This window comes from Rhinoderma darwinii, chromosome 5 (genome assembly GCF_050947455.1).
Source record: "Rhinoderma darwinii isolate aRhiDar2 chromosome 5, aRhiDar2.hap1, whole genome shotgun sequence".
Classification (NCBI taxonomy): domain Eukaryota; kingdom Metazoa; phylum Chordata; class Amphibia; order Anura; family Rhinodermatidae; genus Rhinoderma; species Rhinoderma darwinii.
Genome location: NC_134691.1, coordinates 295,520,610 through 295,543,514, shown reverse-complemented (window position 1 = coordinate 295,543,514; position 22,905 = coordinate 295,520,610).

Here is a 22,905-nt window from a genome sequence, read left to right as displayed (position 1 = left end):
TAATTGAAAAGTAGTACATTATAAGTAAAGTATTTTCAAATATTTGCACTATATTGTGTAGATTAAAGCTGTCGAATGCTGTAAATATGTTGAGAAATATGAACTTGTCCTTTAAGTCAGCGTTAAACTTCCGTTTGGATTTCAGTTCATCTGTTCCATCATATTGCAAACGGAAACAATACTTTCCGTTTGTCTGTCCCTTCATCTGTTCCTCTGACGGAACAGATGAACGGAAATCCAAACGGAAGTTCAACGCTAATGTGAACAAGTCCTAAGCTATGCTATTATTCCCGTTTGTACAAGCATTTGCAAATAAATACAGTTCCCCAGCTGTTACATGTTCTACTACTAGAACTCTAACACACTGTATAATGGCGGGATACATTTAAAACTGGAAAGCTTCAAAATGCTCAGAAATCTAACAAAAGAGCACATAGCTTAACACACAGGCAAAGATAAGAGGACAAATCTGTGACCCATAACCCTTGTCAAAGAACGTAGATATGTTTCCTTAGTGGAATTCATTACACATCCACTGAAACATGTTCGCTAAATTTAGAATAGGCACAGAACTCAGTTAATTTAGTCCAGTTTCACGTCCACTTAAAATGACTTAATAAGGACAATGTTTTAAGATAAACAGATTGGAAATTTGGAATCTCTGCAGAAACATGTTTGGTATTAGGAAAAAATAGTTTGCTGCGTGTCCTGTATTTAGTTATTATTTTATTATCCTGCTGGACAAAAAAGTTATAGCGACCCTCCGGTTCCGCTACAACATTTTATATATGATGGGGTTATATGGACTAATATTACCAGGTGCCCTTCAGCTGTGCCCCTATGTCGTGGATCTGCCATTTTTAGGGTCCCCTTTGTGTTGTCCCAAAATGGCTGCAGTGCATCTTAGACTACGAGTCTGAGACACTCCCACTGTCCTCGGATTGGCTCGAGCTACTCATGTGAGCAGCTCTGCCCAATCCGAGAACTTAGGGAGTGTCTTAGACTCTGTCGGAGTAGCGTTGTGACCATTTTGAGAGAACACAGAGAAGACCCTAAAACAGCAGATTTATGACATAGAGGCACAGCTGGAGGACACCAGGTAATATTACTCCATATACCCCATCATATTTATAATTTTGTCCTAAGGCTGGAGGGTGGCTTTAAATGAGTCTGGGGCCCAGATTTACCTGTTGCATCAAAAAACGCATCTAAAAATGATTGCGTTATTAAAAAGTAATATGTGTTTATATGGAGTTTTTAGTGGCGTGTTTGGTGGCATTTTTCACTAACCACAAAATTATTTTAAAAAGCTACAAACCAAAAACGCAGTTATGTGTAGTGCATTTGATATTTTACTATAGACTTAATGTAACATCTAACTGAACTAAAATCCGTGCAAAAACGCCACAGAAAATGCACAAAAACGCTGCAAAATGCGGTGTGTGAATCCAGCCTTATAATGTTAGGGCTGTGTCACACTGTGGGTTACTATGTGTAGTGTTCACAGAGCAGGCAGTATGGTAAATAATATACGAATAGTAAAATCGAGCAATAGTTTTAAAATATCCACTGGATAGGTAATACATGTTAGATTGGTGGGGGTCTGACCGCTGGGACCCCAGTCTGGGTTTCCCCCGGTTTAGAGATCAGTGGTCGGATCATCGCTGATCTAATATTTATCACTTGAGAATAAATGTTATTGGCTCGTAGATTGTAAACCCTCGTTCGTGGATTGTAAGCCCTCACTGAAAGATTCCTCTCTCCTCTGTACCAGTCTATCCTACATTAAGCTCATATTTATTGTACTTTGCGGTCTTATGTTATGTACTTCAACCCGCCTGTATTTCATATATACAGAGCCCTGGAAGTAATGGTGACTTAAAATAAATGATAATGCTAATAATAATAATTAAATTATGTGGAATATCCCTTTATTCCACACTGATCGCAAAATTAATTTGCGATACAATACACATACATAAATATCAGTGCCAAGTCATATAAACCGAAAGCATAACTATATCTACTATAGTCCGAAAGATCCTAGACACAAAAATGCAAAAACTCATTACAATGTAATCTGTCACTACAATTGAATATTATTGAAGATACCACCACATAATTGGTAAAAATAAAAAAATCAAGGTATAAGGCATCCTTCATGCAAGATTTTTTGGGTGTGTTTAAAAATGTACCAATAAAGTACCATAAAAAACAAATGCTTCACAAATGAGGAATCAGGTCAGACAGGCAGTTGCAGTTTTTTAGTTTTTTTAAAATTGTGGACTAGGGGAATGTTCACACGGCTCTTTTTCAGGCTGATTTTGGTGCGTAAAAACTTAGTTTTACACTCCAAAATACAGTTGAAATAAACCTGTAAACAGCTTCACATTGATTTCAATGAGAAATATACTGTACCATTTACATGAAACGTAAGGGTGGAAACTGCATCAAAATCGGTACACCTAGAACATGCTACATTTTTTTTAAAAATGAAACAAGGGCAAAAGACACTTAATAGTCAACATTTACGAAGCAGTATACTCCAGTTCTTGGAGTAGACTACACCAAAAAAAGTCGGACTGGAACGTGCAGCAAATTTGCTACTTTTTCTGTCATTCGTCACATGTGAAAAGGGATGATAAACATGGGTTTGTTCTCAAAGGAAACATGGTTTAAATCAGGGGTCTCAAACTCGACTGGGCCACATATAGAAAAAATGTGAAGTTGATGAGCCGCATTACTTTCAAATTTGATACAAAATGACAAAATTATTGTTAATCAATTAGTTATTTGAACTACTTTAATAGTACTACATTACTATAATAATACTGTTAGGTTTAAACTTACCAGAAATTTGCGCGTTTTCTCCACATGCTTATTTTAACAATCCAGCTTTCCAGTTTAAGTTTTGCTAAATGCAGTCCGGCGGCTCGTTTGGCAGACAAAATAATGTCAAGATTGGTCAGCCCCTTTTTAGATACTGCCACAGTGCCCTCTGTAGATACTGCCACATTGCCCTCTGTAGATAATGCCACACGCCCACCCATAGATAATGCCACAGCGCCCTCTGTAGATAATGCCACAGTGCCCTTCATAGATGCCACCCCCTATATAATGCCACAGTGCCCTCTGTAGATACTGCCACAGTGCCCTCTGTAGATACTGCCACATTGCCCTCTGTAGATAATGCCACACGCCCACCCATAGATAATGCCACAGTGCCCTCTGTAGATAATGCCACAGTGCCCTTCATAGATGCCACCCCCTATATAATGCCACAGTGCCCTCTGTAGATACTGCCACATTGCCCTCTGTACATACTGCCACAGTGCCCTCTGTAGGTAATGCCACACAGCCCTTGTAGATAGTGGCACCCCCCAGTAGATAGCTCCATTGGGGCTCCCTCTAGGAGTGGAATCCCCACCCAGAGCGTTGCCGACACTTTGGCCGGGGATTCCTCTGTTGGAGGAGCCCCTGACATCACTGTCCATAGACCGTGACGTCAGGGGATCCTCCTGGACCGGAATGTGATGTCAGGGGCAACCCCAGAGCCGGTGTCCCGAAGCAGAGAGGTAGTATAGGCTCTGCTCTTGAACTCTGGGGAAGCCACTGACATCAATGTCCATATATGGACAGTGATGTCAGGGGCTTTCCCAGAGCAGGAGTCCCGGAGCAGAGCCACTTCTAGCACTTTGCCTGGGATTCCAGCTCTGTTCCTGACATCACTGTCCATATATGGACAGTGATGTCAGGCCAACCCCAGAGACGGAGTCCCGGCTCTCCGGCTCTGGGGAAGCCCCAGACATCGCTGTCCATATATGGACAGCGATGTCAGGGGATTGCACAGTGTCCTGGAGCAGAGCCTATACTAGCCGCTGTGTTTGAGACCCTTGGTTTAAATCATATTTGTTAAGAGAAAGCAGTGAGAAAGGTGCACATTTCTGGTGCAAATCTTTACCTGACAATAGCAGGAGTAGTTTAAAATTTCTGCTAGTTCACTCCAAATATCTCCTTCGCCTAAACTAATGTAATAACCTGCCAGTCTTAGTAACTGTGAACCAAAGTATATATAGAACTTTATATTTTTCTGTGGACTACCAGTAAACATCTGGTTGCTGCATTTTTGCGACCAAGAAACAGCCAAATAAGACCCACTAAAATGCCACGACCATCACCAGGTAATGTACTCACTTAAGACCCTTTTACACGGGCCAATGATAGGGCAAACGAGCGTTTATATGAACACTCATTCCCGATCATTGCCCTGTGTAAACAGGGCAACAATCAACCGATCGAGCTCGTTATTCGGCTGATCGTATCGTTTATGCAGCAGAAATTATTATCGTTGTCGGCAGCACATCTCCCTGTATAAACACAGAGACATGCTGCCGACATGATAGAAATGTATGGGGACGAGCAATCGTAGTAAAGAGCGCTCGTCCCCATACATAGCTCCTTGTGAAGGGAGCAAACCAGTGCCGATCAACGAGCTGTCTCGTTGATCGGCGCTCGTTTACACAGCCCTCGTCGTGCCGTGTAATAGCACCTTAACGGTACCTACTGATACTTGCTGACACTCCACAGTTCTTTGTTGGGTCATATAATGGTATGATTAATTTGATATAATGGGGCATACTATAGAATATTTGATCATTTCCTTTCTTAGATTTATCAAAAATAAAATTGCTCAAACTCTTAACCTAAGTCCAGACATAGACATGTGTTACATGCAGACTTTGCTGTGAATTTCACCCAATGAACTAAAGAGATTTTTGCACAGGAAGGAGCATTCAGCGAATTTGAAAATCTGCAAAATGCTTATATTTCTGTGAAAATGTTTTCTGCTATGTGTGGTTGTGGTTTTGAAATCCTCATCCACATGTATTGTACTATATATTGACATGGATTTGAGATGTGGAGACTGCCATGTCTGAACGTGGTCTTACAAAACCACTTAACAACTACTCAAGATAAAATAAAATACAGATAATCAGCGACTAGGACAACCATGAGACATCAAAATAAGATAGGAATAAGGCGGAATAACAAACATAGCAAACACTCCCATAGAAATTTAAATCAGACCAAAACGGTTCTGAGGATGGACTGGAATTTAGAAACGATTGTCCAGCACATACAAATTTTAACACAATTTTAACACAATTCACAAACATTAAAAAAAAACAACACTTTTCTTTAGAGAGAGAGAGAGAGCGACGCAGAGAGGCTGTTTGTGGCTGCTCTCTGCTCCAGGTAAATTGACGGACGTAACAAATGGGGGAACCCTCATTAAACCCAAAGTAGTTTATTTGAAAATGAGCTTTCTAAACCAGACAATCCCTTTAACTCTTTAATGACCAGCCTATTTTAGACGTTAATGACCAAGCCATTTTTTACGTTTTTCCATCGTCTCATTCAAAGAGCTATACACTTTATATTTTTGCGTCGACATAGCTGTATAAGGTCTTGTTTTTTGCGGGACAAGTTGTAATTTTTAATAGCACCATTTTGGGGTACGTAGAATTTATTGATGAACTTTTATTAACTTTTTTTGGGGGGTAAATAGAAAAAAACCTGCAATTTCGCCACACTTTTTAAATTTACACCGTTTACCGTGTGGTATAAATAACACAATAACTTTATTCAGTGGGTTGTTGCGATTGCAAAGATACCAAATTTGTATAGTTTTTGTATGTTTTACTACTTTTACACAGTGAAATTTTTTTCGCCGATGCAATTGTATGAGGGCTTTTTTTTTTGCGGGACGACTTGTAGTTTTTATCGGTACCATTTTGGAGTAGATGCGACTTTTTGATCACTTTTTATCACATTTTTTTTAAGGCTGGATTCAAAGAAAACAGCAATTTTTGCATGTTTTTTTTTTTTTATTTTTTATGACATTCACCGTGCGGGTTAAATGATGTAATACATTTATAGTCGGGGTCGGTACGGACGCGGCGATACCAAATATGTGTAACTTTACTTTATTTTGTTTGTTAATAATAAAGCAGTTTGTAAGGGGGGAAAAAGCTGGGTTTTCCATTTTTTTTTTTCACTTTTTTTTTTTTCACTATTTATTAAACTTTTTTTTTACTTTTTTACTAGTCCCACTAGGGGACTTCACTATGCGATAATCCGATCGCTATTATAATATACTGCAATACTGTATTGCAGTGTATTATGCCTATCCGTGTAAAACGGACAGGCACCTGCTAGGTCATGCCTCCAGCATGACCTAGCAGGCATTCATTACAGGCAGACCTGGGGGCCATTATTAGGCCCCCGGCTGCCATCGGAGACACAAACACTCGGCGATCTTATCGCCGGGTGTCAGTGGGATGAGAGGGAGCTCCCTCCCTCTCTCCAAAACCACTCAGATGCAGTGCACGCTATTGAGCACCGCATCTGAAGGGTTAAACGAGTGAGATCGATACGAATATCGATCTCACCCGGTCGAGCAGGGACGCCCCCAGCCCTCAGCTGCCTCTGGCTGCTGAGAGCAGGGAGATTTGACAGTTCCCTGCTCTGTTTACTTATTCCGATGCAGCGACATAAAAAGTCTATTGCATCGGAATAAGGCCCGTTAGTGACCGACGTAAAAACACTATGGGCCGGTCACTAACGGGTTAAATTCAAGACACCAACATAGGAGGTAAACGGTACTGTATTTCTTATTGAAAACACCAATCTACTTTTATATATAACTCACTGTTCCTATACATTAGGTAGCTACTTATAACAAATATTTTTTCTTTTGGCTGTGCCCAAACTATCACGTGTGACAGGTGGAGTATAATGCATTATCTGCTGCTATGTCTACTGGGAGACAAGTTCACCTTTGATGTTAACTGGTGATTTAGTGTTTTGAGATACCTCTGCACCTGCCACAATCCAGTCTCAGAGCGTGACCTACAATCTGTATTTCTGCCACACATCTGGTTCTGTTTCTATAGTGATTTTAAAACGTCTTTTTCCTCAATTGATGAAGTGAGTAAATGCAATTAACCTGGCTGGTAAAAGAGAAAACTAATTTTAAAATAACTACCCGTACTGTTACAGCAAGTAAACCATTCACTTAATAAGGTGAAAATTAAAAAGTATCTGTATCATTTATATTCATTTCTTTATTCTGACCAGCTAGAATACAAGTACTTTTTCAAAATTGTAATTCACAGAATTTTTTTGTAATAAATTTATCAACAAATTTACGGATTCCTTTTAAAAAATGTAATTGTAAAATTTCACTTTTTAGAATTTGAAGTTTTTAAATGGGTTGTCCAGTTTAGAAAAAAAAAAATGTTTACATACCTATAAGGGCTTTCTAAAATCAATAGAGGTGGGTTCCCTGTTCAGGATCCTCATCTCTTGGCCAGAGTGTAGAGATCTGCTTATTCTCATGGGACCTTTTTAACAAGTAGGGATTGTCCTAAGCGGAGAACCCCTTTACAGGACAATTTTAACCCATCTTTTTTTTCCATGTCACCTTTACCTATCCATCCAAAAGTCAAACGTTTTAATGTCAAGATTGCCAAATTGCCATTTATTTAATTCCGTACTATTGCAGACTATATTTATCTTGCTGTTATGTACACAGGTAAATAGTCTTGTTTTAACACTGAATCAGCTTACAACATTTTTTATAAGCGGTTATTATGAGTTTTCTGAGAATAGCATTTTGTAGTAGGATGGAAGAGAACACTTGCACAGGGTTCATGTGAAGCACATTGAGGAGTTATAAAAATGTGAGATTAGAAATACATATCCTGTTGGATATTGTAAAATATCATTGACATATTAAGGAGACTTATAGACATGGACCTCCTAATGAGATTCTCTAGAATACTACCCAAGAAAGTGTGTTACACAATTCTGTGAAATATGCAGCATAAGCAAATGATCAGTCATCTTCTCAAGGACGTAGTCAGTTTCAAGGCTTTCTTATCAGTTTGTTTCCTTCACTGGCTACCTGACAATAAGTATCCTACCCACTGGTTACTTCTAATGGACGCAGCCTTCTTATAAAGGAAAGCACCTTATCTTTCAGTCCCGTCCCCCCCCCCCCCAAGAAGTACAAGGTTAAGTGTGGGCTGTCATCTTGTTTATGTCTTGCCAAAGTTCTTGGAATTAACTCTTCATCTACCCTGAATATATGTCATACATAAGACCACATCTATTTTTTAATGCTCTTGTGTTTTCTGACACACGTGTGCGTGTGTGTGTGTGTGTTTATGTTAATTATGACCACATGAGTGCGAGGATGATATTATGTCCTTTCCTGAGGACCAGGCACTTGTACAATAAATCACAAATTTGAATATTTATTTAAACTGTTAAGCTAAGTTCAAACGTAGAAGTTTTGTTGTGAAAAATTTCCATAGAAATCTGCAGAAGGCTGCAGGGAAATCCACAGCGGCAAATTTGGATTTTGGTGTGGATTTCCCTATGGTGAATGAATCCCGCACTATACTCGCCTCCCATGGCAACACTTCTCTTTTGCCCTGCAGGTCTCTGTACACTCGGCCTCCAGCGATGACTTGTCATCACTTGTGACCACTGCAGCCAGTGACTGGATGGGATCAGCGTTGCTACGAGGGGGGGGCCTAGGGAGGTGAGATTAGTGTTTTTATTTATTTTAAACTTATTTAAAATTATCTGGACTTGTAGATTTTGCTGCGGTTCTGCAGATAATACACAGCAATATCCACAACAGTAGGATTTGCTTGAAGATTTTTTTGATCCCATTGAATTCAATGGGAAAAGTGGTCAACAAATTCATGTACTCTCCGCAGCAAAAGTTTACATGCTGCGGATTTAAACATTTGCACTGTAGGCCAAATTCTATGCGGATAAATTTCTGCAGCGTGTGGATGAGACTTTCAACCATTTGCTGATCCTCTATTTTGCTGCGGTTTTCGATCCGCAAATCTTCTACGTGTGAACATGATTAAAGAGACCCATCACATGATATGGTAACTTCAACAGTGTAGACATCTGAAGAGGCCTTTGCATGATTGAAAACATATGTGCTGGCCCAAGCGATTGATAATACATTGCACACATTACTGCAGAGGAAATGCTACTACATTTGACTGCACTTTGAATAGTCCCTAAGGGATTTATAAAAAGTGTAAGGTTTGTCAGGATTAAAAGTGGTGTTATAGCTTGCTTTGTGATTTTATTTGATAAGCTAGGGAAATATGCTAAATTAACACAAAAGTTTAGCAATTTGTAAACATAAGATTTAGACAACACAAAGGGAAAGATTTACAAAAATTACAAACTTTTTGAGAAATATGTTTATTGACGTGTTATAGAAGATACTTGAATTGCTTTATATGAGGTTTTACTGGTTTTGAATAGCACTTAGAAGATGGGTCAAGCTTTGGCAGAAAGATCACTCAGTATTGAGCGTTAAAGAGATTCTAAGAATCTTCACCAGGGCAACAGCTAATACATATGGAACTTATAACCTTACTTACACAGGGGTGCGTTTGTGTGTGGATACTTAATGCCTTACATATGTGAGTAGGCCTCTAAAGTATCTATCTTCTGACTAGTTGGTGGTAAGTCAGGACAAGACTCCAAGACATGGTGCAGTGGGACAGGCAAGCCCCTATAATGGTCAGAAGATTAATGGAGCTAGAAGAGAATTATTCAGTGACTGATGAGGTTCTGAAAATTGCTTCCATGTGGGTTTTTGCTACTGGCCCCTTCAAATACACAACGTTTTATTTAAAGTGAATTAGTATATTGTCTCATAAGTCGCTGCTGCAATGAAGTGGGCTAGTAATGTCAATGCAAGCTATGGAGAAAACATAATTCTATTATATTCCATGTAGCATGTGATAAGTAAAACTAGAATATATGAAATTAGTTCCTTTGCATTTATTATGGATGAAAAATGTTCTTCAGGACATACTGAGTAATCCCTCTGCCAAAGCTTGACCCAACTTCTAAGTTCTAATCAAAAGGCGTAAAACCTCATATAAAGCAATTCAAGTATCTTCTATAACACGTCAATAAACATATTTCCCAAAAAGTTAGCAATTTTTGTAAACCTCTCCATTTGTATTGCCTAAATCTTATCTTAACAAATGACTAAACTCGTGTTAATTTAGCATATTTCCCTAGCTTATGAAATAAAATCACAAAGCAAGTTATAGCACCACTTTTAATCCTGACAAACCTCACACTTCTTATAAATTCGTTAGGGATGATTCAAAGTGCAGTCAAATGTAGTAGCATTTCCTCTGCAGTAATGTGTGCAATGTACAGTACAGTATGACATTATTAGTGAAATATATGTGTGCAAATTCATATTGATAAGATACAGTAAATTTATGTCCTAAAATCATGTTAATAATGTTCAATATAATCCAGGTTAGACATAATTAAAGACGTTCAGCTTACCACCTGCTCGTCCCGGGCGTCTACCCAAACTCATTTTGCATGCCCCCAAAGCCAGCCAATTGGTTGTCCTCTACAGACACTACAGTGTTCACAGGACTATACTGCGTACACCGGCAACAGCAACTACCTCTCTCAGCGTATACTCTTATCAATATGAACTTGTACACATATATTGTGGATTTTTATATCACTTATATTGTTCACTAATCATGTCATACTTGTGATGACCTTATACTGTATATTGTATTTTTGTACATCTTTTGTAATTAGTTGTTTGATATACTGTAATCACTGTTAATGATGGTGAGGGCTTTATATACCTCACATTTTGGCACTGTCTTTATGCTTGAGGAAAGGCTCTGTTGAGCTGAAACACTGCATGGGTAAATAAAGGTATATTATCGTTAAATTGCTGCCTTGATAGCTTTACATTTATGCTAACATTTGCCCCCCCCCCCCAAAAAAAAATGCAGAAAGACAAAAGGACACTTGGACACAGGATATGTAACTGCTCTGTATAAATGCTGGATGCAAAACAATAAACTAACTTATGGTAGCACTGTTATATATATTCAAAACAATGATTTGAGGTCAGGTCTGTGACTTCTGTTTCAGAAGGCAGCGGCACGCTATCAGCACCAGGATTAATATTATTGAAGAAGATTTGTAAATTATGTGATGAAGATTGGTGATTCAGAAATTATAAGAATTGTATGGCTTCAGCAGCACTCGCTCATAGCAATGGCTGTCTGTCTATCTAACACATTGACAGTGACTGACTTCTATCTCTCTCTAAAATCTATCTCTGTTACTGACTTCGAACTCACTCTAAAATCTATCTCTGTTAAGTTATTGTAAATCTATTTATCTATTGTCTTCTCCTCACTATGAAACACACTCACTGACAATAATCCACTATCTATCTGTATTTTGTGTTTTACTATCTGTCACTCTCCATCTGACGTCCTCTCTCTCCTAACTGTATCTCCACAAAGTACATCAGTGACTCACACCAAAACCTCTCATGATTGGATGTGCTAGAGGGTGGGCTTCCTGCAAGGCATTATAGCGGAGTCTGCCATCATGTGATCTTTCTTCTCTGTCTTGTTCTGATCTATAAAATGGCTACCCCCATATTGAGCAATTTAAGCAGGATGAATCCCAAAAGTTTTGGACTCACTAAAATCCAAAACTTTTGAGAAATTCGTAACAAATTTGATTTGTATAGATTGATTAGCTCATCTCTAGTTATAGTCATAATTGGGGCCCCTGTTACAGATTTTTCATTGGGGTACAGGAACTTCGGGTTACCTCTCTATAGCCCATAGTGTATGTTTGCATTGTATAGTAATTGCATGCTGTAATTGCATGCTGTATACAAATACATTATAGTAATGATATTCAACTAAAGGCGGTCTATAGTCCTCAACTGTCTCCATGTGAAAGTTATTTATCAATGTCTTTCGCTCTGTGCTATCATCTCTATAAAGATTGCTGTTTATGCCATGCGTTCTTCACACCCATTACTCAATTACACGTCTTGGCTCCAGTCTATTTTTGACAATAATCTATGCACCACAGTAAATGAGAATGTATTACATAATCCACCATGTGCAGTGACATCACACAACCCACTGACCATGTGGGCAGCTGAACAAATACATCACTTCTTTTCATTGAGAATATTTCTCATATATGTGTTGATTTTCATGTTTTCATGAAAGTTCAATGTGGGCAAAGTCAAAACCATGTAACAACAACCCCAGACAAGGCGTTATTGTAATCCAATGTAACATAGATACTTCTACACTAAGTTGTTAAATTCTAGATCCTAACATAGTCAGGATTTCACATATCCATACGAATTATATCAAGAACTTTAAAAGTTCCTTTCACAGTGAGCATAAAAAGTCTTCAAAGATATCAAATTGTTAATTCGACATATGCATCAACAGTTCTGTTTTTCTTGCCAGTGAGATAACTATGAAAGGGTAAGACTCCGTATTTTCTCAGTGGGTCAAGTCTCGGTTTGCCAGATAGTATTTCATATTGTGCAATGAAATATAGGGGTCTTTAATATGGTAAACTGAAAGTATTTTAATTCAAATGCTCCTCATCAATGTAGTAAGAATCTGTCAATGCCAAGAACTTGTCAACACTTTGAATCTTTTAGAATTTAAAACACATTGGGAGAAATTATTAATCACCGTGAGCCATATGTTAACTCATCAGCCTACTACAAAAGTGCTTTTTGTTGTAATTCGGTTGCTATGTTCTTAGCCTTTTTTTTTAGCCGCCTCTGGTTGTCAATGTTGTGTGATTAAAAACTGAGCAAGTATTATAGTTCCAACTTTGTGTGTATATACATGTAAGGAGGAATATACTTCAAAAATATAAGTTGAAGTAATTTGGTGTTTACCGGTGCTAGTGAAAGAGTATGTTTACAGAAAAGCATGTCATCAAGTGTATATCAGAGGAGAAGGTTAGGAATCCCAATTCCGTTTTTTAGGTTGGGTCTTCATAGCGACTTTAAAGAATATAGAAGCTTCTACTGTTTTTTTTTTTTATTGTATTGTATTTATTTGTTAAATATAAGCACGTTTATTAACAATGTTGCTTAATTTCAGCGTTGCATCTCTTATGTCTCCAAGCTGCAGAACACAGCTGTAAGCCAAATCCAGGGGCGTAGCTAGGGGGGGGGGGGGGTAGGCCGGGCATATGCCCCAGGGGTGCAAATAGGATGTAAGGTTGGGGGGCGCCGTTGGCACAGCTGCCGCTTAATATTGCAGCTGATCGCTTATGCAGCCGTCCGGAATACAGGCCGCCTATCAGCAGTGATCAGCTGTTTTGGTACGGCTGCTCTGCGGCATTCCCCTCCTCTCAGGGCCCGGGGCTCATGCCGCCCGGCACATTGAATGCCAGTGGCATTGCTAGCACCGGGGGCCCTGGTGCTAGCGACTGCCACATTCAATTTCATCTGCGTCCTTAAGACACAGATACAATTGAATACTATGTTGGAGCAGCTCCATGCTCCGCCATCACTAGCATTCAGGTCACGTTAGGCCTGCAGCCAATAAGATGCTGGGACAGAGTCCTAGCGCCGGCTGGCGTGATGTCACTGGAGCATGCTGGCCTACGCAAGGGTCCCACCTCGGCATGTAGCAGGGAACGGGGCTAGGTAAGTAATTTTTTTTAATTTGTTTCCACAAGGGGAGGGGGGGCTGTGTGGCACTATCTACAAGGAGGGGCTGTGTGGCACCACCTACAGGGGGGGCTGTTTGGCACCATATGCAAGGGGGGGCTGTGTGCCACCATCTACAAAGAGCGCCTTGTGCCAGCATTTACAAGGGAGGCTGTGTGGCACTATCTACAAGGGGCGTGGCTATGTGGCACCGTCTGCAAGGGGGTCTGTGTTGCACTATCTACAAGGGGGGGGGGCTATGTGGCACTATCTACAAGGGGGGCTATGTGGCACTATCTACAAGGGGGGGCTATGTGGCACTATCTACAAGGGGGGCTATGTGGCACTATCTGCAAGGGGGGCTGTGTGGCACCATCTCCAAGGGGGGCTGAGTGGCACCATCTACAAGGGGGGGAACCTGTCAAGGGGGAAGGAGAAGTCGGGAAAGACATTGGGGGGGGCGACAATCTGAAACATTTCCCCGAGTGCATGAAAGCGTAACTACGCCTCTGCCAAATACATTTGTTTCCAGGAGCCTGGGCCAGAAGAAAACTGACGCCTGAAGCTTAATGACTCTGTGATCAGAGAAAAGTGGGGGACCGTGGAATACCTAATGTGTTTCACTGCACCAGATGTAAACAGAAAGTTGATGTGAGACCTCTATGAGCCATCAGGTCTGCTCCAACTGTAGTTAACAGAGCTAGCTCCCATAGAGCCCAGAGTATCCTGCAATGAAGCCTGCATCACTGTTTTAAATAGCAGTTTGGAGGAATTGGTTCTTGCTAAGGTGTGCCCTTCCCAGTGGCGTAACTACCGCTATAGAAGCCGGCACGCCCCCCCCCCCATGGCCGGAGGCTCCGCTAGCAGCTGCTATGGCTGCTACAGCACGACGCCACTGAAGGGGTTGTTCCTACAAAAGACATGCATCCCCTATCCACAGGATAGGAGATACATGTGGGATCGCTGGGACGCCCAGCGATAAGGAGAACAGGGGGCCGAAAGTCCCCCGAAGTTCTCCATGACAAACCTCGGACTTCCGGTGTCTGTCTGCAGCTCCATAGAAATGACATGCGCACCGGTCGCTCCTTTCATTTTTATTGAATTGCGCAGACGCCGTTCTCCTTATCGCTGCCAGCGATCACACATGTATCCCCTATCCTGTGAATAGGGGGTACATCTTTTTTGTAGGGCAAACTATATGCTGTTGTTTTTTTTTGGGGGGGCTATATGGCGTTATCTACGGGGGGGGGGCTGTATGGCGTTATCTACAGGGGGCTCTGTATGGCGTTATCTGCAGGGGGTGTCTGTATGGTGTTATCTAAAAGGGGGGCTGTATGGCGTTATCTACAGGGGGGCTGTATGGCATTATCTACTGGGGGCTGTATGGCATTATCTACAGGGGGGATTTGGGGCTGTATGGCATTATCTACTGGGGGGCTGTATGGCGTTATCTACAGGGTGGCTGTAAGGCGTTATCTACAGGGGGCTGTGTATTGCGCTGTCTATGGGGGGCGCTGTGTGGTGGAATCTATAGGGAGGCACTATCTACAAGGGGGGTTGTGTGATACCCAGCGGAGGGGGGCCCCAGTCAAAAGTTTGCTATGGGGCCCAGTCTTTCCTAGTTACGCCCCTGGCCCTTCCTCTTTAATGGTGCTTTTGAAGTCTCCACCCAACATAATGTCCCTAGTGGTGACAAGCTGGGTATTCAGAGCTGAAAAGCTCCAAACGCTGATTTCCATCCAGGGGGGTTTACACATTAATGAGTTAGATCGACTTCCCCACCCAAGAACTGTTTGCAATTAGAAATGTGCCACAGACCACCCCCTAGATGGAGTCAAGTGTAACAGCACTCCTACTGATAAGGATTGTAGCTTACGGTGTAGCCACCCATTCGAATATACACTATATGGACAAAAGAATTGGGACAAAACTCCTAATCATTGAATTCAGGTGTTTCATTAATTCCCATTGCCAGAGGTGTATAAAATCCAGCACCTAGCCATTGAGTCGCCTTTACAAACATTTGTGAAAGAATGGGTCATTCTAAAGAGGTCACTGAATTAGAGAGTGGTAATATAATAGAATGCTTGGATGTCTGTGAGTAATTCATTGCAATAAGTCAGATCGTGAAATTTCTTCCCTCCAAGATATTCCATGATTAACAGTTAAATGGTAGTATTGCAAAGTGGGGGTATTTAGGAACAACAGTAACCATGAAGTGTCAGACCACGTAAAGTTACAGAACGGGGTCACCGAGTTCTGAGGCAAATAGTGCATAAAAGTCGCCAACATTCTGCTCATTCAATAACTGAAGAGTTCCAAACTTTCTCTGGCATTAACATCACCACAAAAACTGAGCACCTAGAGTTTCATGGCATGGGTTTCCATGGCCAAGCAGCTGCATGCAAGCCTTTCATGACCAAGCACAATGCCAAGCGTCGGATGGAGTGGTATAATGCACGCCACCACTGGACTCTGGAGAAATAGACGAATAACGCTTCTCTATCTGTCAGTCTGATGGACGAGTCTGGGTTTGGCAAGGTCCATAATGACATGGCTGGGTGAGTTTGGTGTGGAAGAACTTGACTGGCCCACACAGAGCCCTGACCTCCACCCCATCAAACACGTTTGGGATGAACTAGAATGGAGCTTGCGAGCCAGTCCCTCTCGTCCAACATGAATGGACAAAAATTCCCACAGACATGCTCCAAAATCTTGTACAAGGTCTTCCCAGAAGAGAGAAAACAGTTTTAACTGAAAAGGGAGGACCGACTACATATATATAGATATATATAGATATAGATAGAGAGAGAGAAACATAGAACGCAGTAACGGCACCAGGACTTAAAGATAGATGAAAGCAGGGTGGATTTATTCACCTCAATACAGCGACGTTTCGGTTCAACAGGAACCTTTCTCAAGCCATGCCTTAGGTAAAAGGGATTTTGAATAAGGAAGGCTATCACTCAATTTTGCAATGCCATGCCATACCCTGTGGACAGCGCTTGATTGGAGCCAATTTCATCCTACAACAGGACAATGACCCAAAGCACGCCTCCAAATTATGCAAGAACTATTTAGGGAAGAAGCAGGCAGCTGGTATTCTATCTGTAATGGAGTGGCCATCGCAGTCACCAGATCTCAACCCCATAGAGCTGTTGTGGGAGCAGCTTGACCGTATGGTACGCAAGAAGTGCCCATCAAGCCAATCCAACTTGTGGGAGGGCCTTCTGGAAGCATGGGGTGAAATTTCTCCCGATTACCTCAGCAAATTAACAGCTAGAATGCCAAAGGTCTGCAATGCTGTAATTGCTGCAAATGGAGCATTCTTTGACGAAAGCAAAGTTTGAAGGAGAAAATTATTATTTCAAATAAATATCATTATTTCTAACCTTGTCAATGTCTTGACTATATTTTCTAGTCATTTTGCAACTCATTTGATAAATATAAGTGTGAGTTTTCATGGAAAACACAAAATTTTCTGGGTGACCCCAAACTTTTTAACGGTAGTATATATATATATTTAGATCAGACTGAAATAGTCATGACTTCAAGGCATTCTTTATGTATGGAGGCATTCACCCATTGCTCCTAGGGGAGAAAATCTCTGTATGTACTGCATCCAGCAGAGCTTTTATATGCTCCGTACATACAGCACAGTCAGTGATGTGCATGAGTCCTTATGCAGATAAATAATACGATTAATGCAATGTATTTACAAAGTTACCAATCTTTTTATATAGAGTAATTCTTTATGGTTTTATATGTTCTGTATGTGTAGCTATAACATCTTTCTTGGGACCACAATAAAAATGTATTGAAGGTTTCTTTGACCCAATCACTTCTTATTGCCTTGTAATAGTGTACTTTAAGAATATTATTCATCAGGGGTCTGATTACACAGGATATGTACAGAAAGATGAACATATATGTATATATATTTATTTACAGTGTGTATATGTATGTATGTATATATGTGTCTATGTGTGTATGTGTGTGTATATATATATATATATATATATATATATATATATATATATGTGTGTTTCATGTCCTAAAATGACTGCCATTTATAGCATTTATTATATGCAGTTTAAACTCTTGTCAAAACATAAGATTTACCTAACGGACATTCACTCATTTTAAGCTGCATTTCTAATTTGAAAAATGAGAAAGTTGAAATGTGTCTAACAGATATCACTGAGTGCATATGGGCTACAGAAGTCTAACATAAAGCAGAGATCTGTGGCAGCCGAGCACCCATATTCATGCTTATCTACAGTATAATGACCTCTAATGGATATGTATGTATGTTTATACATTACTGCAGTCTTGGGAATAAGGGTACCTATTACTTACATGAAAGAAGGCTGCTTCTAACTTTCACCACTGTGATAATGTGCACGTAGGTAAGGCTTAATTACATGGTTTATTAATTGCCATGAAACTGATATTGCCAGTGGAAAACAACTATCAGACTCGCTAAAAGATATAATTCATGTTTCCAGTGACTGACATTTTTCTTAATGTTGTTATTTGAAATGAGCCAGCACCTGAAAAATCACCAGACGTGTGTCATATGATATGCATTAACTGGAACAGGTGTATATGAAGTCAACGCGGAATCACATTAGAAACCCTCATTAGGAATCCGTGATCCATCACCAACTACCTTTTCTAATGGATTCAGAATTTTTTAAGCTTTCAAAATGATTTCCAATGTTGGGGTTAAATACAGACTTTCATAGCTCGACAGTTGCAGTCCTTAGGAATACATGAGTTGTATGTAATGTTCATTCGACAAAAATATCTAGGACATGAAGTGAAAAAAGTTGTGCGCAAGTTGCATGCTAGTCACCCAACAGCTTCGATAGTTACAGTTAGTCAGTTATGTGTAAAACTTGGTGAGACGAAAAAAAGGGGCTATCGCTGCTCACATCAAACAAAGACACTTCTAAATATGCAAGTGGTTTATTGTGGTTACTTGTTTCAACGCCGTACTGGCGTCTTAATCAGGCCCATAAAAATGGACAATCACACACAGAATAAAAATATTAACCCCTTCCCAACATTTGTTGTATGGATACGTCATGGAAAGCCAGTGCTTCCCAAAATTTGCCGTATACGTACGACAAATGGTGGACACGGGCTCAGAAGCTGAGTCGGTGCCACCATCCCCGGGTGTGAGCTGTATGTTACAGCTGACACCGTGCTGTAATGGCGGGGACCGAAGTTAGCTTCGGTTCCTGCCATTAACCCCTTAGATGCAGCGATCGCAGCATCTTAGCGGTTGGTAGCAAATCGGCAGCCCATGCGATCGCGGGGCTGCCGACTGTTGCTATGGCAACAGGAGGCCTAACAATGGCCTACTGATCGGCCATTACGGAAGCCGATTAGGCCCTGCCCGGAGGGGAAGCCTAATCAGTTTGCTGTCAGTGAACGACTGACAGATCTAATACATTAGGTTTTGCAATGTATTTGAAAATAAATCAGAGAGTTGGACCTTCAAGTCCCATAGTGGGACTAAAACAAAGTGAAAAAAAAGTTGTAAAAATTTGAATAAAAGTTTCAAGTAATAAAATAAAACACAATCAACCTCTTTCCCTTATCAAGTCCTTTATTATTGAAAAAAAATAAAGAAACCATACATATTTTGTATCGCCGCGACTGTAACGGCCTGAACTATAAAAATATTATGTTATTTTTTCCACGCGGTGAACGGCGTAAAATAAAAATATAAAAAAATGCCAGAATTTCTGTTTTTTGGTCACTTTGCCCTACAAAAATTGGAATAAAAAGTGATCAAAAAGTTGCATGTATCCAAAAATAGTACCTATAAAAACTATAGCTCGTCTCGCAAAAACCAAGCCCTCATAAAGCTCCGTCAACTAAAAAAAAAAAAGTTATGGTTCACATAACATGGCGACAGAAACAATAAATTTTTTTTTTACAAAAGTAATTTTATTGTACAAAAAGTTGGAAAACATAAAAAAGTTCTATAAATTAGGTATCGCCGGAATCGTACGGACCCGCAAAATAAAGTTAACATGTAATTTATAATGCATGGGGAATGCTGTATAAAAAAAAAAAAAAAAAAAAAAAATATTCCAGAATTGCTGTTTTTTGGTCACCGTGCCTCCCAAAAAATAGGATAAAAAATTATAAAAAAGTTGCATGTACCACAAAATGGTACCAATAATAACTACAGCTCGTCCCGCAAATAAACTGCCCTCATATTACTACGTCTATGAAAAAATAAAACTAGTTAAGGCTTCCATAAGTCAAGAAAGTAAAAATATGCAGTTGTGCAGGCCCGAGTTAAACGTTTCAAGAGGCGACTTATCAAGGCCCTAAAATTGGGGAACCAGCAAGGAGAGGGTACCCGTATTATACCAGGACAACACTTTCCCAGCAAAATTCCCCAATCTGCAAAGGTGCAGAATGTGTACCAAAAGGGGGATAAGAAAGGACACCATTTATCAGTGTGACACTGGCCTGTGCATAAAGGATTGCTTCACAGCGTAACATACATCTATGGATTATTTTATTGTTTTTTTTTACCCCATTATTATATCACCTGACTATGCCTCTGATGTACTCTGCCCAGCTTTCATGTACTCCCACATTATAATTGAAAACACCAGCAATACTCAAACAAAACTACTATCAAGCAAAATCCACGCTCCAATAGCCAAATAGCGCTCCCTCCTTTCTGAGCCCTACAGTGTGCTCAAACAGCTGTTTACTTCCACATATATGGCATGGCCATACCCGGGAGCACCCTTTTAACAATTTATGGGTTGTGTGTCTCCAGTGACACAAGCTGGGCACTACATATTTGCCACTAAAATGGCATATCTACTTTTCACCATCCGCAGCGCATTCATTTATGGAAAAGACCTGTGGGGTGAAAATGCTCCAATACACCACTTAATAAATTCCTTGAGTGGTGTAGTTTCCAAAATGGGGTCACTCCTATGGGTATCTTTTATTTCACATCAGAGCCTCTGCAATTGTGAACCAATTTTGTAAAGTGCCAAATTAGGCCTCCATTTTAGCATAATAATTAGAGAGCTGTCTGTTCATGGTGGCACAAGCTGGGCACCACATATTGGCATATCTATGGAAAAATTGCAATTTTCACTCTGCAACATCGAGTGCACACTAATTTCTGGAAAACACTTGCATGGTTAACATGTTCACTACACCCCTAGGTGAATACCTTGAGGGGGTGTAGTTTCCAAAATAAGGTTACTTCTGGGAGGGTTTCCACTGTTTTGGTCCCACAGGGACTTTGCAAATGCGACATTGCGCCCAGAAACCAATCCAGCAAAATATGCGCTCCAGAAGCCAAACGACGGTCCTTCCCTTCTGAGTCCTACCGTGTGCCCAAACAGCAGATTATGACCACATATGGGGTATTGCCATACTCGGGAGAAATTGCTTTACAAATGTTGGTGTTCTGTTTCTCCTTTTTTTTGTTGAGAAAATTTAACATTTTAAGCTAAAACTATGTCTTATTGGAGAGAAAATATTTTTTTCATTTTCACTGCCCAATTCTAATAAAATATATGAAACACCTGTCGGGTGAAAATGCTCACAACACCCCTAGATGAATTCCTCAAGGGCTGTAGTTTTGTAAATGGAGTCACTTTTGGGTAGTTTCCACTGTACTGGTACCTCAGGGGCTTTGCAAAAGCGACATGGTACAAGAAACCAATCCATGAAAATCTGTGCTCCAAATGGCGCTCCTTCTCTTCTGAGCCCTGCTGTGTGTCCAAACAGCAGTTTATGCACACATATGGGGTATTTCTGTACTCCATAGAAGTTGCTTTACAAATGTTAGGGGGATTTTTCTGTTTTATAACCTGTGGATATTATTGTTTTTTGTTTAGCTAAAACTTTTTGGGAAATATTTAAAATTTTCAATTTTCACGTTTAAATTCTAATAAAATCTATGAAACACCTGTGGGGTCAAAATGCTCACTACACCCTAGATAAATTCCTTGTGGGGCGTAGTTTCCAAAATGGGGTGTTTCCTTTGTTTTGGCATCCCAAGACCTCTTCAAACCTGACATGGTGCCTAAAATATATTCTAATAAAAAGAACGCCCCAAAATCCACTAGGTGCTCCTTTGCTCCTGAGGCCAATGATTCAGCCCATTAGCATACTAGGGTCACATCTTGGCAATAAATATTGAGTTGCATTTCTCTGGTGAAACCTTCTGTGTTACAGAAAAAATTAGAATAACCATGAATTTCGGCAAAATAAATACAATTTGTAAATTTCACCTCTACGTTTATTTAATTCGTGTGAAACGCCTAAAGGGTTAAGAAACTTTCAAAATGCTGTTTTGAATACTTTGAGGAGTGCAGTTTTAAAATGGGCTGACTTATGGGGGTTTTTATTGTTTAGGCCCCTCAAAGCCACTTCACAACTGAACTGGTCCCTGTAAAAATAGCCTTTTGAAATTTTCTTGAAAATGTGATAAATTTCTGCTAAAGTTCTAAGCCGTAACTTCCTAGAAAAATAAAAGGATGTTAAAAAAAAACAACGCCAATCTAAAGTAGACATATGGGAAATTTTAATTAGGAACTATTTTGTGTGGTATTACTATCTGTCTTACAAGCAGATGCATTTAGATTTTATAAAAATGCTAATTTTTGCAATTTTTCGCTAAATTTGGGTGTTTTTCACAATTAAATACTGAATGTATCAACCAAATTTTACCACTAACTCAAAGTTCAATGTGTCATGAGAAAACAATCTCAGAATTGCTTGGATAGGTAAAGCATTCCAGAGTTATTACCACATAAAGTGACACTTGTCAGATTTAAAAAATAAGCCTCTGTCAGGAAGGTCAAAAGTGGCTGCAGCGGAAAGAGGTTCAAATTCAAAATCAGTCAATAAATAAATGAATAAATAGATAGTGTAAACAACTGTAGCAACATATTATATTAAAAATATAAAATATATAATATATAAAAACCAAATGTGACAAAATTGTGCATGATGTTAGAAATACATGTTACGTAATATCATTAATATTATTATTAGGAGACACAAAAATGTGCTAATCATAATAGAGGGAAACATCAGTTCATAATATATCATGATAATTATACAAATGAAGAAATATAAAATTAGGCAACGACCGCCGTCGTTACTATGTAATCGGGCATAACATTAACGTAGTCATACCAACTGATGCCTACGGACTACAGGAACCCACGGTGGACCGTAACTGGGATATATAAAAATAAGAAATTGGAGGAGGATCAGGTGAAACATGCTTAAGTGATACAAACTTG